The 14,875-nt window shown below is 35.7% G+C and overlaps 1 pseudogene; it reads right to left on the reverse strand.

Annotated features, from left to right (window-relative positions):
- Positions 1–1,570: 1,570 nt before the first annotated feature.
- On the reverse strand, positions 1,571–2,299 carry LOC149550355 (tRNA (guanine-N(7)-)-methyltransferase-like; annotated as a pseudogene).
- Positions 2,300–14,875: the final 12,576 nt, after the last annotated feature.

The raw sequence follows: 14,875 nt of genomic DNA on the forward strand, positions 1-14,875 counted from the left end.
TGACTAATTAAGCCTTAGTACTTGATATAATAGGATTAAATGCAATTGATATTGAAAAACCTAGTACAACGATTTTGTAAGAGCATTGTACAATTGGAAGAATCATGTATCACCCAAAAAATGTGTTCATAAGAATACCCACATGAAAGAATAGCTTGTGAGTTCACCTTGTGTTGTGATAGTTTATTTGTGCATAAACTTAAGGGTAAAATTTAATTTTTCTAAGTAAAATTGAGAATCTTGTACCTTATATTATGTTTGAAACATAGGAACAAAAACTTGGAGGGGAGGGTTGAATCAATTACCACTAAAGCCATTCCAAATCCCTTAGATGTCAATACAAACTTCCTTTTCACACATAACTCAATTAGAACTAGATATTCATTGTAACTCAGTTAACAAAGAAATCTTAAGATAATGATGTGTCTTAACCTTTAGTAACTTAGTTGCAAAAAGATAAAGCAATAAACAAAAAATATGAACATATGAGACACCAGGATTTAACATGGAAACCCAATTTATTAAAACCACCAATACAACTTTTCACTCTTCTGAAGTGAGCCTTGTTAGGAGCCAACCCTAGTAAAGATTAAAAACACACTATTAGTTGTGACCCTATTAAAGGATTTAAATCACCCTATTAGAAGTGGCCTTGTTAGAGGTCTTAAGACACTTTGATCTAGAAATTCCACCTAGTTAGAGGGTTTACAAAATTACTATTAAGTCAACTATATTAAGAGATTTCTTCAGTACTACAATTGTTAGAGAGTAACAATGATTGACTTGATTGATGAAGCAATTGATTTGCAGATTCATATCACAATTCTGGTTTATCCTATGGATCCTCTATGATCAAAATATTGTTTGCATCTCCTTGAATACTTTGCTCTCAATCATATATCCTTCTTTATTCACATCTTATCTTCTTCTCTTCTTTCTCATTCTTCAATGCACATCTTGACCTTTCATATATATGAAATCCAGTGTCAAGTCAACTTGAATACCCTTTCAAATAAACAAATAACATCCACTAAGTTGGCTTTCATAAACCAACTAATAAATAAAACTAATATGTTGTAGGTCAGCTAAAACTAGGTCACTCGATTACCAATGAGTTCCTTCGTTACCAACCTGACTCAGTTTACATCGAACTCCTTTGATAACTGACCTGACTCAATTTACACATGAATTCTTGAACTTTCTTCTTCTAAACTTATGCTCAGTAGACATTGGGGTCTCCTGAACTCAGTTTTAACTAGAAGTTCTTGCTTAGAGTATTTAACATTTGTGTAACATTAATGACAATATACAATTGAATAATTGTTATCAACAATCACCATCTTTGGCATTGATGGCAACACAACATGTCATTAAGAAAAGAAAACATAGAGCAATCAAAAGGATTTGTAAGATTTTATAATATACTTAGTTTCATTCTGATTCTCCATCCATCCATGAGAACTCCCTCTAAGATTCTCCCTCTACCATCTTATCTTCAGACTCCATAAGATCAAGTTCTCCCTCTTTCATATTAATGCCTCACTAATAGATTTGGGAGTGTTTTGCGACGTCAATTTGCATTTGGCTTTTTTTTTTGCCTTATAGCCCGACGACATCGCAATTGCAACGTCGTCGGGCTATAAGGCAAAAAAAAAAGAGGCGCATTTCTCATTATCTGCTGCCGCCGAATCGAGCTTCGCCGCCGCCGAGAATTATCACTGCCTCTGAATCGCCAAATCGAGCACCCAAGGTATGGAAAAGTTTCTGTTGCTTCGTTCTCCTCCTTTTTCCTTTTTATATGCTCTGGAAACAAACTCAGTAGGGACACTACAGAGATATTATCATAATGGCCCGGATTCGCTTTTCACAAAGCCAAAATTCTTTCTTTAACATAATCGCTTACCTTGTCGCGGAGCTCCATGCCTATCATCAGGGTCAATGGGAAAATGGGTGAAAGTTGCACCAGAAGCCCACCAAAGCCGTAGCCAATATCTGCAAATCCAATTTTCTTTTCTTGACCAGTTGAGGCAGAACATGCATTTGCTGGTTTCAAATCCTTAGAGTTTGAGACTTCGTGTTCTTCTTGAGCTTCGCCATTAGGGTTAGGTGCTGGAGATTTGTTGTCTTGGAGATGTTTTCTGGAGAAATATGAAGGGAAATGGTCGGCATAATCGAATTGAGCTAGACAGAGAGGTACAGGAAAATGTGAATCACTGAGAGGATTGCTGTGAGCTCGTGCTCTGTAAAAATGCTTCCTTGGATGCTTCACGGACGCGCAATGCTCTCTAGCATGCGACATTGCTCAAATTCGAGGGTTTTTCTTCACATTTCTTGATGAGATTGGAGAGAAGCTCTGTGGTGAAGAATGGCTATTGCAGAACCTCCTGGATGAATGGCTGCCATAACACGCCTCCCATTGTCTTGTCATATTTCTTCAAGATCTTTGTAACCCCTGTGTAGTCATGGTCTCGCTCAACGGACAAATTTGATAAAACAGGGGTTTTGAATTTGAGAAAGGGGGAAAATTAGGGACATAGTCCATTATTAACCTTACATACCTCTGATAAAAACATTCGAAAACCTTTTGTCTTTTCAGGAACCCCATATACATCTGATAAACACATTCGAAAGCATTTCATCTCTTTTGGAACTATTGGAATACTTTCAACAACATTAGTGATACTAGATGATGCTCCAATAGGTCCAAGGCAGATGTTGCAATGACTAATACAAAATGAAGGTGTTGCAATATTTAATGTAGAGAGTCCATTTGAACTTGATACTGGTATTGTGTTTTCTATGGAACAAATGAGAAGCAATTATTAGAAAATAAATAAAATATAAACTGTTCAAATGCAGGAAAAAATTAAATGAAAATTTATTGCTTGTTAAATATACTTTCAGATGTAAAATGGAGGTTTTTTAGTGTGTTTATATTTAAAAAATCACATTAAGTATTATTGCCGGCATGTTATCATTGTCTGTTTATTATGATTAGTATTATTTTTCTATCTTCTTTGTGTCATCAATCAACAATATTTTTCTTTCATGTCATTTTAAGTTAGTATTTAATGCTGAAACAATACAATTATGTACAAGGTCTTGAAGGATTGGAGAACAATGAAGTCTATTCGAACAATGTGTGAGAAGGTATATTTGAATTATTATATATTAATGTATTTGATTTAGAGCTCTACTAGAATTGATGTTTTGTTTTTAGATTATAGGCTTGTAATTGAGCTATTAATAGTTTACAATACAGTTACAATTGGATTGAAAAAATGAATTACAAAACTGTCACATAAAATTAGATTTAAAATTTGATACATGCCCAAAAATCTTGAGGAAGATGTACCTTTAATTGTCAAAGCCAAAGGTTCTAGAGATCTTGATGAAATTTGACAATCATCATTTGATTTTAAATGAGTTGAAGATTTTCCTTCAGAAAATGACTGGAACTGCTCCACATGCTCTAATATCTTACGAGCTGCCACTCCAAATTGTTGCGACACTAGAAGTTCATATGCCAACAAAACCCCCTGCTTCTCTGTTTCCATTGGTTTCTTGATAACTGCAATCAAAAGAAAGAAAGAAAACAATTCTGTTATAATCTATGATATCAAGTAATGTGTACATGGATTTATAGAAACTTACAGCAATATAAGCATATTCGGTACTTCTCAAAAGAACTATTTAACTGTGTTACAAAGAAGACGTGCATACATGTTTCCTATAAGATTTCAATTTATGACCTCTCACCCATGTATTTAGCCTAAATGTATTAAATATAATAAATAAATAATTTATTTGATTGAATTGTTAAGTAGCTGATTGAAATGCACCAAAATTACCCAATGGGAAGTCAGAGCTTGTCCTTTGTCGGTTCATCCTCAACGGCATATAAGAGCGTCTCCCACTTTTTAACAGCTGAGATGCAAATTGTATCATGTCAACAACCAATATTTTATCTCAAATAGCTAGAATCAAAGGCAATCATGGAGGGGAAAATGTTGTGTTGCCCACCTGTCGTCCACCTATAATTGGAAACTGTATGGGAAACCACTTAGATTCTGTAGTGCTTACAAGCACAATAAAAATATTCATGGAATAAAGGACACTATAACTTTTTAGCAATTTTAGAAGTAAAATAGGTTTTCATATGGAGGAGATATTTCTTACATATTTAGTATTCATTCTTTTATAAATATGAATAGTACATTTAGGGGTATGTGCAGGATCATGGTGTGCCAAAAAGTGGCGATGTGAAAAAAAAAGAGTTTGAAGACGCCTAAAAGCGCTTCAAAATCTGCTCTGACTTTTTTTTACCTATCCAGGAACCAAACCTGGAAGGTTAAGCCGAGCCTTATTGGATATTCGATTTGATATCCGATATCCGATATCATATCGGATATCCGATTTGATATCGGATATCCGATTTTAAATCCAATATCTGACTAATAATTAAAATCATATAATAGTTTGATATATTATTTAATATTATTATTATTGATATAAAATAATAATAATATTATTAAATAATATATCATACTATTATATTATAATAATATTATTATTATTTAATATTATTATTATTATTATTATTATTATACTATAATATAATAATATTATTATTATTATATTATAATCGTATAATATTATACTATAATAATAATATTATAATAACATATTATATTATAATAATATAATATAATATTTCATATATTATAATATATAGTAATGTAATATAATATATATATATAATATAATATAATAATAAAAAGTAATATCTTATAATATAATATATAATAAAAAAGTATAATATATTATAAATTATAATAATATAGTATAATAATAATATTTTATATTATAATATATAGTAAATTAATATAATAAATATAAAATATAATATAAAAATATATAAAATGTAATATATATGTTATATTATATATATTATAATATCGGATATCTGATACCTGCGCATGGATTAAACACAAAATCATAGACCCGCGGCCCTTATTTTCACGCGAATTTGGGCCAGTCAGATCGGATATCAGATAATAAATCGGATATCAGATAGCAAATCGGATATCAGGTATGTTCCCCCCTCCCCCCCCCCCCCCCCCCCGACTCATTTTTAACCTAAATTTAATAGATTTTAACAAGATTTTGTTTGTTTTAGTTGAATCTAGGGTTTTTTTGACAAAAATGGTTAAAATTTAGATTTTTTTTTAATATATATTACGTTTTGCAATTCAATAGGAATGACTGATCAAAATGATGACACTGAGGCAGGGAATAATATTCCTCGCAACCCACCACCAAACGATCCAATATCCCCACAAAACTGTCCACCAAATGATCCTCTACCTCCTCAAAACCCTCCTCGAATCGAGGATTTGATAAATGAAAATCTCACTGAGTTGAGAGGTTTGCATAGAACATACAATAATGTACCTGCACTGGCTCCTATGTTATCCACGTTAAACACCATAGTGGATAACATTGAAACTCTTACAAACCAACAAAATTTTGCTCTTCGTTGGCGTGATGAAATGCACCAGATGTTTGATGATGGTTTGGATTATGATGAGGTCGCGGCCCTCAACATAACCAAAGATGATTTGGCAAGCCTTTTTGCTAACCCAAAAACGGGTATACCAGTTGACCCAAAAAAAACCAAACTATCGATTAAATGGTGCACAAATGACGCCATACGTGCAAATTTTTGGGACCGTTGGTGGATGGTCTTTGATATCCCTCCACATGGAAATTTAGACATACCATTTTATTTCCTTAAAAAATTATATGCAGAATTTGTGTTGAAACTTAAAGTGAACTATTGGAGCATGAAGCCCAACATGGGCTTAGGACTAGGAGCTCCTCAGGATAGACCCTCTTCCCAGCGGAAGAAACTTGGCACTTTTGTCCCCCCCCCCCTGATATCTCCCCCCCTACTCAAGTGCAGCATCTAGATATTATGGCAGAGGCTAGCTCTCAGACCATCAGAGCCATTCATAGGCTGAGTAGCCTAATGACATCTCAGGCTAGGTCAGTCTTGCCTCCTCGTGTTGATGATGTTGGTGCCAGTTCATCATCGGCTAGCTCATCACATGTTTGTGTGCCTCACACTTGCATTACATGCAAGAATATTTGCCTGGGTCCCATAGGTGATCTTCCTGAGTATCATTTTGTATTAGACGAGGATACACCAGACGCACGTGCAGAGGCTACAGACTCTGATGCGAGAGAGGAGGGGAATGTAGAGGCATGGAATCCTTCAGTGTCGGTACATGTATACATTTTTTTGTTATGACATATGTGATTTAAAGTTAATTTTTATAATAGAGTAATTTTAATTTTTAAGCCATACTGACTTTTACATGTATGTGATCTTCATTCATGTTTAGTTGATGACCGAGGAGGAGCTCAGACAGATAGATGATGCTACACTCTCGACCATTTCATTTGGCCTTGAGACATCTATGGTACATTATGTTGTGTTCGCATTTTTTTTTTCTATTTGATATTGTAGCATATATGGTTGCTAATCTTTCTTTTATCTTGTAGATACCACCTGCCCTGGGGGGACAAAGTGCGGGGGGTGAGCCAGCATGCATTAACAAAGGAAAGGTAATTAGATGTTTTCTAATTGATTAAATATTGATGCATTCTTGTAAAATGTTTGTGGTAATATCATTTAATTACATTATTTATTGTATATAGGGTGTGGCTACTGGCGATGAGCCTGTACAGATTCGGCGTCCTAGATCATCAGGGATTTTCATTCGCACAGAGAGCCCCATTGTATGTATAAGTATCATTTATTTTTTATTTTTTTAATTGATGCAGAGGAAAGTATGATTGTTGTTCTATACAATTTCTATGATTTTTTTCGTACCAATAATGATTCATGTCTTGCATATGTTCATTACAACTTAAATAGGCTTATATGCACCTATCCAACCGACCAAGTTGGTTACAAAGGTTTATTTAATCAAACAAATACCAAATTACTACTTTCCCTCCAAAACTAATATGACCATTTGAATTTGAAATTCAAATTTCAAACTATAGTTTTTATGAATTCCCTAACTTTCTAAACTATTCCATTGACTCAAAATTGGTCATATGGATTTATTAAATGCAACTAAGTAAATTTCCAGAAAATTGAAGTTTTTATTATTTTTTCTCCAAACCACCGTACACTCTGATCTCCCCCTTTCAACTGAGATCACATATGACATATATAAAGGTCTACATGACCGTTGGAACAACCATATAAGCGTTCCCAACCATAAAACAAACAAACAACCACTTTTTGCTAATACTGTTTAGACTCTAAATACCCTATTCTAAGGCCTTTTGGTCCCATGGAGTCACTTGGTTTATAACCACACCAAAATGCTTGTGGTCCTTACATGTGCCTTTATTGCAAAACATAGACCAACTTGTAAAATATGGACCAAACCTTTATTCCAACTTCCTAATCTACTTGAATCCTCGCTTTCATGGAGTGGCAAGGTGTCCGGCAACAGAGATACTTGTTCCCCCCTGCCACATAGGTTAGGTGCCCTGCACCACCTTTCCTCTCTCTCATTCTGAACACTAGTCCACCAAGTGAGTGATGTTCCTCTCAGTCTTGTTGTTGCTACTTTTACCTTCTTATCTGCCTCTATGTCTTCAAGATCAAAGTAGTTCTCAAGGGCCTCTATCCACCCTAGCACTTCTTCACTATCCATTTTACCCTGGTATATTGAAAAATCAATATGGTTCTTCCCACCATTACCTTGTACTACCTTAATGATTCTCATAAATCTCCTTTCTTCAGGATCATCTGTTGTCTCATGCTCTTGCCTTGCATTACCAACCTCTTCTTCTTCATGGTTCTCTCCATGATTTCTTCCTCTAACCTCTTCTCCTCTAGGTTCTTGCCTTTCCTTTTCTAAGGATTCTATCCTTGCAATAAGCTTCAACCTCTATCTTCTCATCTGTCTTTCTTCCCTCACTCTAGATGCTTCAAGTTCTCTCCTCTCTCTTTTCTCTTTTGCCAACTCTTCCCTCAATTCTTCAAGTTCTCTAGCCATTTGATTTTTAGGAGGCATTTTCACAAAAAAATTTCTTCCTTCCCAAGGGCCAACTCACTAATTCTCTTTCTTTCCTCACCAAAAAATCTCTGGACACCACTTATTTACCTTTCAACTCTGGGACACACAAGGAGGAATTAGACACACCAAGGCTTCAACAAAGGTACCAACACACTAAGGATTTTCAAGATTATAGGTCTTGGTCACACTCCTAAACACCCAAACTTCAAAACCCTCCTTAAAATGGCTTAAAAACCAGGGCCTGCTTGTTCAAACCCCAAAACTCAATTATAGAACATTTTGACTTGTCTAATGACAAGATATGATCATGACAACCTACATGAACCTATCAAATGACACATCTACCATATGAAATCCTAAAATCATATCTCATGCCCAATTACAACTTTCTTCCACATATGAGTCCAACATTATAACTTTGTATGCTTCCATGAGCCATAATTGGTGCAAGGATTGCCCAATTGACTTCAAGAGATGTTCCATGACCTCTGTAATGCCTTGGATCTTCAATGTTCCCCTGATGAGCATGTGATGCTCTTGCATAACTTATCTTCATAAATAAATTCAAAACTAATTTCCATGATATTAACAACTACTATTTTGTATCTCATAGGAGACTCCTAGTGCACATGAGGTTCGACGGGACAGTTATGTAGATTTGATGACGCGGCCACTCACTCCTGAGGAGGAGCCTACAATAGTAAGTTGTAGTTTGAATTCATGATTAAATATGTTATAAATTTAGCATGCTATGAATTATAATGTTATAGTTTAAATTGTAGATTCATCTAACAAAGGTATTTGAACATATACAACCCACAATCACAAAGGTACCAGCATTGCCGAGGGCATACAAGAGGACTCCTGACTGGCGCAGGAGGTCAACGAGAGAGGTATTTATTATGAAATTTTGATAGTATTAATCTCCAATACGGAAAAGATCATTATGTATTTGAGTAATTCAATGTTAGATACATAGAATCATATAAATTTAGTAGTCTAACTTTGGGTTTTCCTTTTTTTTTTATGTAGGAGGCATCCGATCCACCTAGTGCAGCAAAGAGGCTGCATTTTGATCATCCACCAGCACCCTAGGATAGTATAGTTTTCGTAGGATGCATCATGAGACATTTTGAGATGGCATATGCCACATTGTATATAGAAACATTGATATTATACACATTCTGATGGCAGGATCAGCCACATTTTGTATATGGATCTATGTATTTTGATATATATATATATATATATATATTTGAGTACTTTGTCTATGGATACATGATCTTTGATATATATTTGTGTAAAATTTTGTCTATGGATACATGTATTTTGATATATATTTTTATCATTTACGTGCACAATGATATACATATTAATTTAGTATCTAGTATTGTTCAATTTATCATGGATCATGTGTCATGCCCTAAATTTTACTAGTAAAAACACAACAATTTTTTTTTTTTTTTTAGCTTATGAAGTCGCATAAGAAATTACATATTGTAAAACAAGGTTATCATTGAATAGGAGTTCAAGACTCATGTGAATAGTGTGAAGGTGTTAACATTTTAGTCACAGGTGGTTTTCAAATAGATTGGATGTCAGTCTAGTTCAAGTTAGCGTCATGAGTCAAACGAGAAAGTTCAAGATACAACACTCATAAATTAGTGAGGTAATTCATATCCTAACAAGCCTCTAATACTAATATTCTATTAGGGTCTGTCAGTTGTATCATATGGACTAGGTCGTGATTCTAGCATGTAAGGGAAGGGGATCAGAATTACTTATTATCCTCATTACCAATGTACACACATTCATTAATCATTACAATATATATTAATGTGACAATTAGTATATTACTATATCCTCATTATCTATCAACATTGCTTCCTCACCAAATTATTAAGTGCACAACAAGATTGTAAGCAATCTACTAAGTTTTAAATTTATACAATCAATGGTATCACATAACATCTATGGATTGTTATTATCAACTAGTCATTTACAATACCACAAGGAGAAAACTTTCTTTCACATTTTCAAATGATAACAATGATGTCAAAGCAAATCTGTGACTCGTACCAATGCTTTCATAACAATATAAACTCCAAATGAAACATGCATATACAACCTTATCAATATTTTCTTCTACACGTACATTAGGTAACAATGATACAATCTCCTTCCATCACAATGGGGCAACATAAGGGACTTTTCAAAATCATAAGGAACATGGACATTGAAAGATATGGACAATGAGTAGCATGAACATTGTCCAACATGATCGTTGAGAACATGAACAAGCTGGTGAATCCTCCTTCACAAATGAGGGCACAATGTCAAGTTTTCTCATCCAACATCAATCTGCAAGATGATCATTCCAAGCCATTTCCATTGCTCCCTTGGACACAAATCTGCATATGCAACACAACAAAATAACAAGGACCATGGGTGCTTTCCACCCAACCATAGGCCTCAAAGAGACCACCCCCGCGCTAGGGAACAAGGCTCAAACTGGGATACACATACAATCTTTCAATGCATAAACATTACATTTCAAACTTGAACAATTTCCCCCCAAGACTATTTCACAATGGCTTCACAGATGGAACCATAAACATAGGGTGAAGGTGTGTTCTAAAATGGAGACTTGCCATACCAAACCATATTTGCAATAAACAATTTTCATGCCCTCTTGGGGCTATCATAATTCACCAAATTTCATGCCCTCTCGGGGCTATCATAATTCACCAAATTTCATGCCCTCTCAGGGCTATCATAAATTAACCATTTAATGCCCTCTCGGGGCCTCCAAATTTCCTCCTCCAAACCCACTACCATCAGCTGTAACTCCTCAAACTTCCTTTCTACACCATACTTTCCTTATCACCCCCAGCAAGATATGAAATGTTATGGCATACAATGGAGCCCATACTCCAAGGTTCTCAATACATTTTTCGAACCCAACTTAAGCCCTTCACCCTGGACTTCTCTTCCCTTCTCACAAGGGTGAGTGTAAGTCCCAATCCCATAACAATACTCAAGCACAAAACAAGAAAACAAAACCAAGTAGAAATAAAACAAGAAATTTTGGCAAACACCCCACTAGTTTGGCCAAGACCCTCTAATAAAGCCTTCCCACTAACTTATTTTAGCAAAAACACTAAGCCACTTCATCCTTATGAACTTGTCTCCTCTAACGGTTCATCGATAGCCCTCACAAGCTCTGAGTTATGACCCTCGAAGGATCGACCTCAAAATGCACTTAGAGCACCTTGAAGACTCCTCGGTACGGGGTGGCCGCAAATGATGGATCGTCTTCGTGGCTAGAACAAAGGTGTGACTAGGGTTTACCCACTCATCTGGAGCTAATGGGACTAACGATTCGATGCCAAGATTAGCGGTTTCAAAGTTATGCTGTGGTGCACCTATGAACTGAGGCACACTGCGAGTTTTGGCATCGAGCGAGATCGTTGTGCTGAATCTAAACAGAGTGTGATCTCTCAAAAATGAGATAGGTTATTTTAGGCCTCAGGTTCACCGTCTTGTAGCATTTGACAGTTCATCGATAGCCCTCACGAGCTCTAAGTTATGACCCTCGAAGGATCGACCTCAAAATGCACTTAGAGCACCTTGAAGACTCCTCAGTACGGGGTGGCCGCAAATGATGGATGGCCTTCATGGCCAGAAAAAGGGTGTAACTAGGGTTCAACTGCCCATCCGGAGCTAATGGTACTGACGATTTGATGCCAAGATCAGCGGTTTCAAAGTTACGCTGTGGTGCACCTATGAACTGAGGCACACTGCGAGTTTTGGCATCGAGCGAGATCGTTGTGCTGAATCCAAACGGAATGTGATCTCTCAAAAATGAGATAGGTTATTTTAGGCCTCAAGATCACCGTCCTGTAGCATTTTATAGTTCATCGATAGCCCTCATGAGCTCTGAGTTATGACCCTCGAAATATCGACCTCAAAATGCACTTAGAGCACCTTGGAGACTCCTCGGTACGGGGTGGCCGCAAATGATGGATGGTCTTCGTGGCCAGAACAAGGGTGTGAGTAGGGTTCACCCGCCCATCCGGAGCTAATGGCACTGACGATTCGATGCCAAGATCAGTGGTTTCAAAGTTACGCTGTGGTGCACCTATGAACTGAGGCACACTACGAGTTTTGGCATTGAGCTAGATCGCAGTGCTGAATCCAAACGGAATGTGATCTCTCGAAAATGAGATAGGTTATTTTAGGCCTCAGGATCATCATCCTATAGCATTTGATAGTTCATCAATAGCCCTCACGAGCTCTGAGTTATGACCCTCGAAAGATCGACCACCAAATGCACTTAGAGCACCTTGGAGACTCCTCGGTACGGGGTGGCCGCAAATGATGGATGATTGTTTGAAGACTACTCCATGTGTCACTATCTTTCTTGGAAAAAAAATTGCTTTTGAACATCAAGCTTGCAATATTATCAATTATTGTCAAACTTTTTCAACCAAGTCAAAATGTCAAATGCAAATATTTGTTTGCATTTTTTGCTAAGGGGAGTTTCATAAATTGACTTTGATTTTCTATGTCTCTAGTGCTTGAACATACTTAAAATGGCTCTTTGGTCTTAGAGCTATTGGTATTTTCTAACTTCATGGTCTATGATATGCATACTAGGAATTTCTTTCACTAAATGGTTTCCTTGATCTATTGACTACACTTAAATTTGTTCACTTGTCATCTCTCTTTCTATATGTTCAATACAAAGAGCTAGAAGAGACAAATAATCTTTCTTACCTTCATCTCTCTAAGAACATGATAGAAATAAATTCTAAACTTGAGAAAAGGTTAGAGGAGAATATTTCATTCTTAAATTAATCTCCCTTAAGACCTTTACATACACACGGGGCATTCTTAAATTAATCTCCATGGAAGAAAATTTCATAAAACTAAAGATTCCACAGTGTTGAAACATAAAATCCAAGATCTCATTTATGATGGGATTGTTGATACCTCTAATGACTCATCCACTCATAGCCTTCATATCCAACTTCATATCATGTCAGTATGCATGTGCTATCTTGCTTATTGGCTTTAATTGCTTATCCTACATGCTATCTTCTTTCATGGATTTTATGGCTTATCCCAAATGTGCTTCATACAACTTTTCAATATGAAAGTCTTTCAAAACATTATACAATATTATGACTCTTTATGCTTTCAAATGCTTTGATTGGTTGTAAAATGGAAGAAATCAAGTATTCTAATTGTTCATCCATACTTTATGGATTTTTCTTATTTGATTAGTTTGATAAAAATAGTTTTAACAATCATAATGTCAGCTTTATGTCAAATAAGGAAAAAACCAAATTTGTAATAAGATATCCGCATGCAATTATCTTTCATATAGTTATAAATGCTCTTTAAATTGTCGTTATAGCCTTGTATCACATGCAAATATGATTTGGAAGAACTTGTTCAATATCTTCCTCTTATAATTCCTTACAAAGAACCTACCAAAATACAAAAACCATATACAAAAAACTACACATTTTACATCATAATACCTCATAAATTTTAGAAATTCTCCCCAATACCACCCCCCTCCAACTCTTCATGATGTACCTACATTCCAATATCATACAAAAATTAGTAACTTATTGTATTAAACAAGATAATCATCAATTCATTAAATCATTATGAAGAAAATAACATAAGAAGTATATATACCTAGTCAAGTATTCCAATAGGGTCCTCTCTTTGTTTTAGGGTCTCCAACAAGGCTTCATGATCAGCATTAGCAATAGTAAAAAGTTCTTTTACTTTTGGTCTTCCTTGATGCTTCAATAACTTTACATTTGTTGCTATAATAAGATGCGAATATATGAGAATTACTTTGTGCTTCTAGTAGTCTTCGAATGTAGGAATTCCATTCCTTCTAAGCATGTATGTCTACAACCATGTTCCAGCAACAACCACTGAACCAGTAGGATACATGAATCCATCATCATCTGTGATCGGTTGTGCAAGTTTTTGTTTTCCTCTTACACAACGTGCTAACCAATAATCGGATTTCTCATCATTCCCCTGTGGTGCAACCAATGCAAAGACATGTCCTAGCTGAAGTAGATCTGATAGATGATTATGCTCAAGTGAACTTTCCATGTCATCATTTTTTATAGAGGGTATGATAGAAAATGGAGTAAGATAATGTGGAGCCCATGTGTCCACCCACTCACTTGACTCATAGTGATCCCAATCACACTGAAAAAAAGTACGACAAAAACAAGCTAGTTGTCATGTCCAAATGGTCCATGTACTAGAATTAGAGCTCCGAAATGAATGCATTTTTGATGAGTCTGTCACTGTAGCACAATCTGATCTATCACCTATGGACCCTTCCTCAACCAACCAAAAGAACCTGCGTACCACTGAATTAAGAGTCCCCCCCTGTGATAATGCTAAACTACACCAATCAACAATGCTATGAGCATCAAGAAGCTCTGTTGTTGAAATCTTCAGTTGCTCCTTAACTAGAGCTCTCTTCACACATGCCCCTGCTCCATCATGTTCCCCTTTTCCATGGTCGGACTCAAAAAAAATCCAAATATGAGGCACCCCTCTCTCTACGTGCATCCTACACAACCAATTAAACATGCGAGCATTCTTGAATTGACCTGTACAGTTAGCTGACCAAATGATATGTCTATCCATAGCAATTGCATGCTCGTGTAAGAAATAAAAAAAATTCTCGAAACAATGTTGCACAAACTCATGAGAGTGAGATC

This window comes from Cupressus sempervirens, chromosome 7, assembly GCF_028749045.1.
Source record: "Cupressus sempervirens isolate cs-2001-9-10 chromosome 7, ASM2874904v1, whole genome shotgun sequence".
Classification (NCBI taxonomy): Eukaryota; Viridiplantae; Streptophyta; class Pinopsida; order Cupressales; family Cupressaceae; genus Cupressus; species Cupressus sempervirens.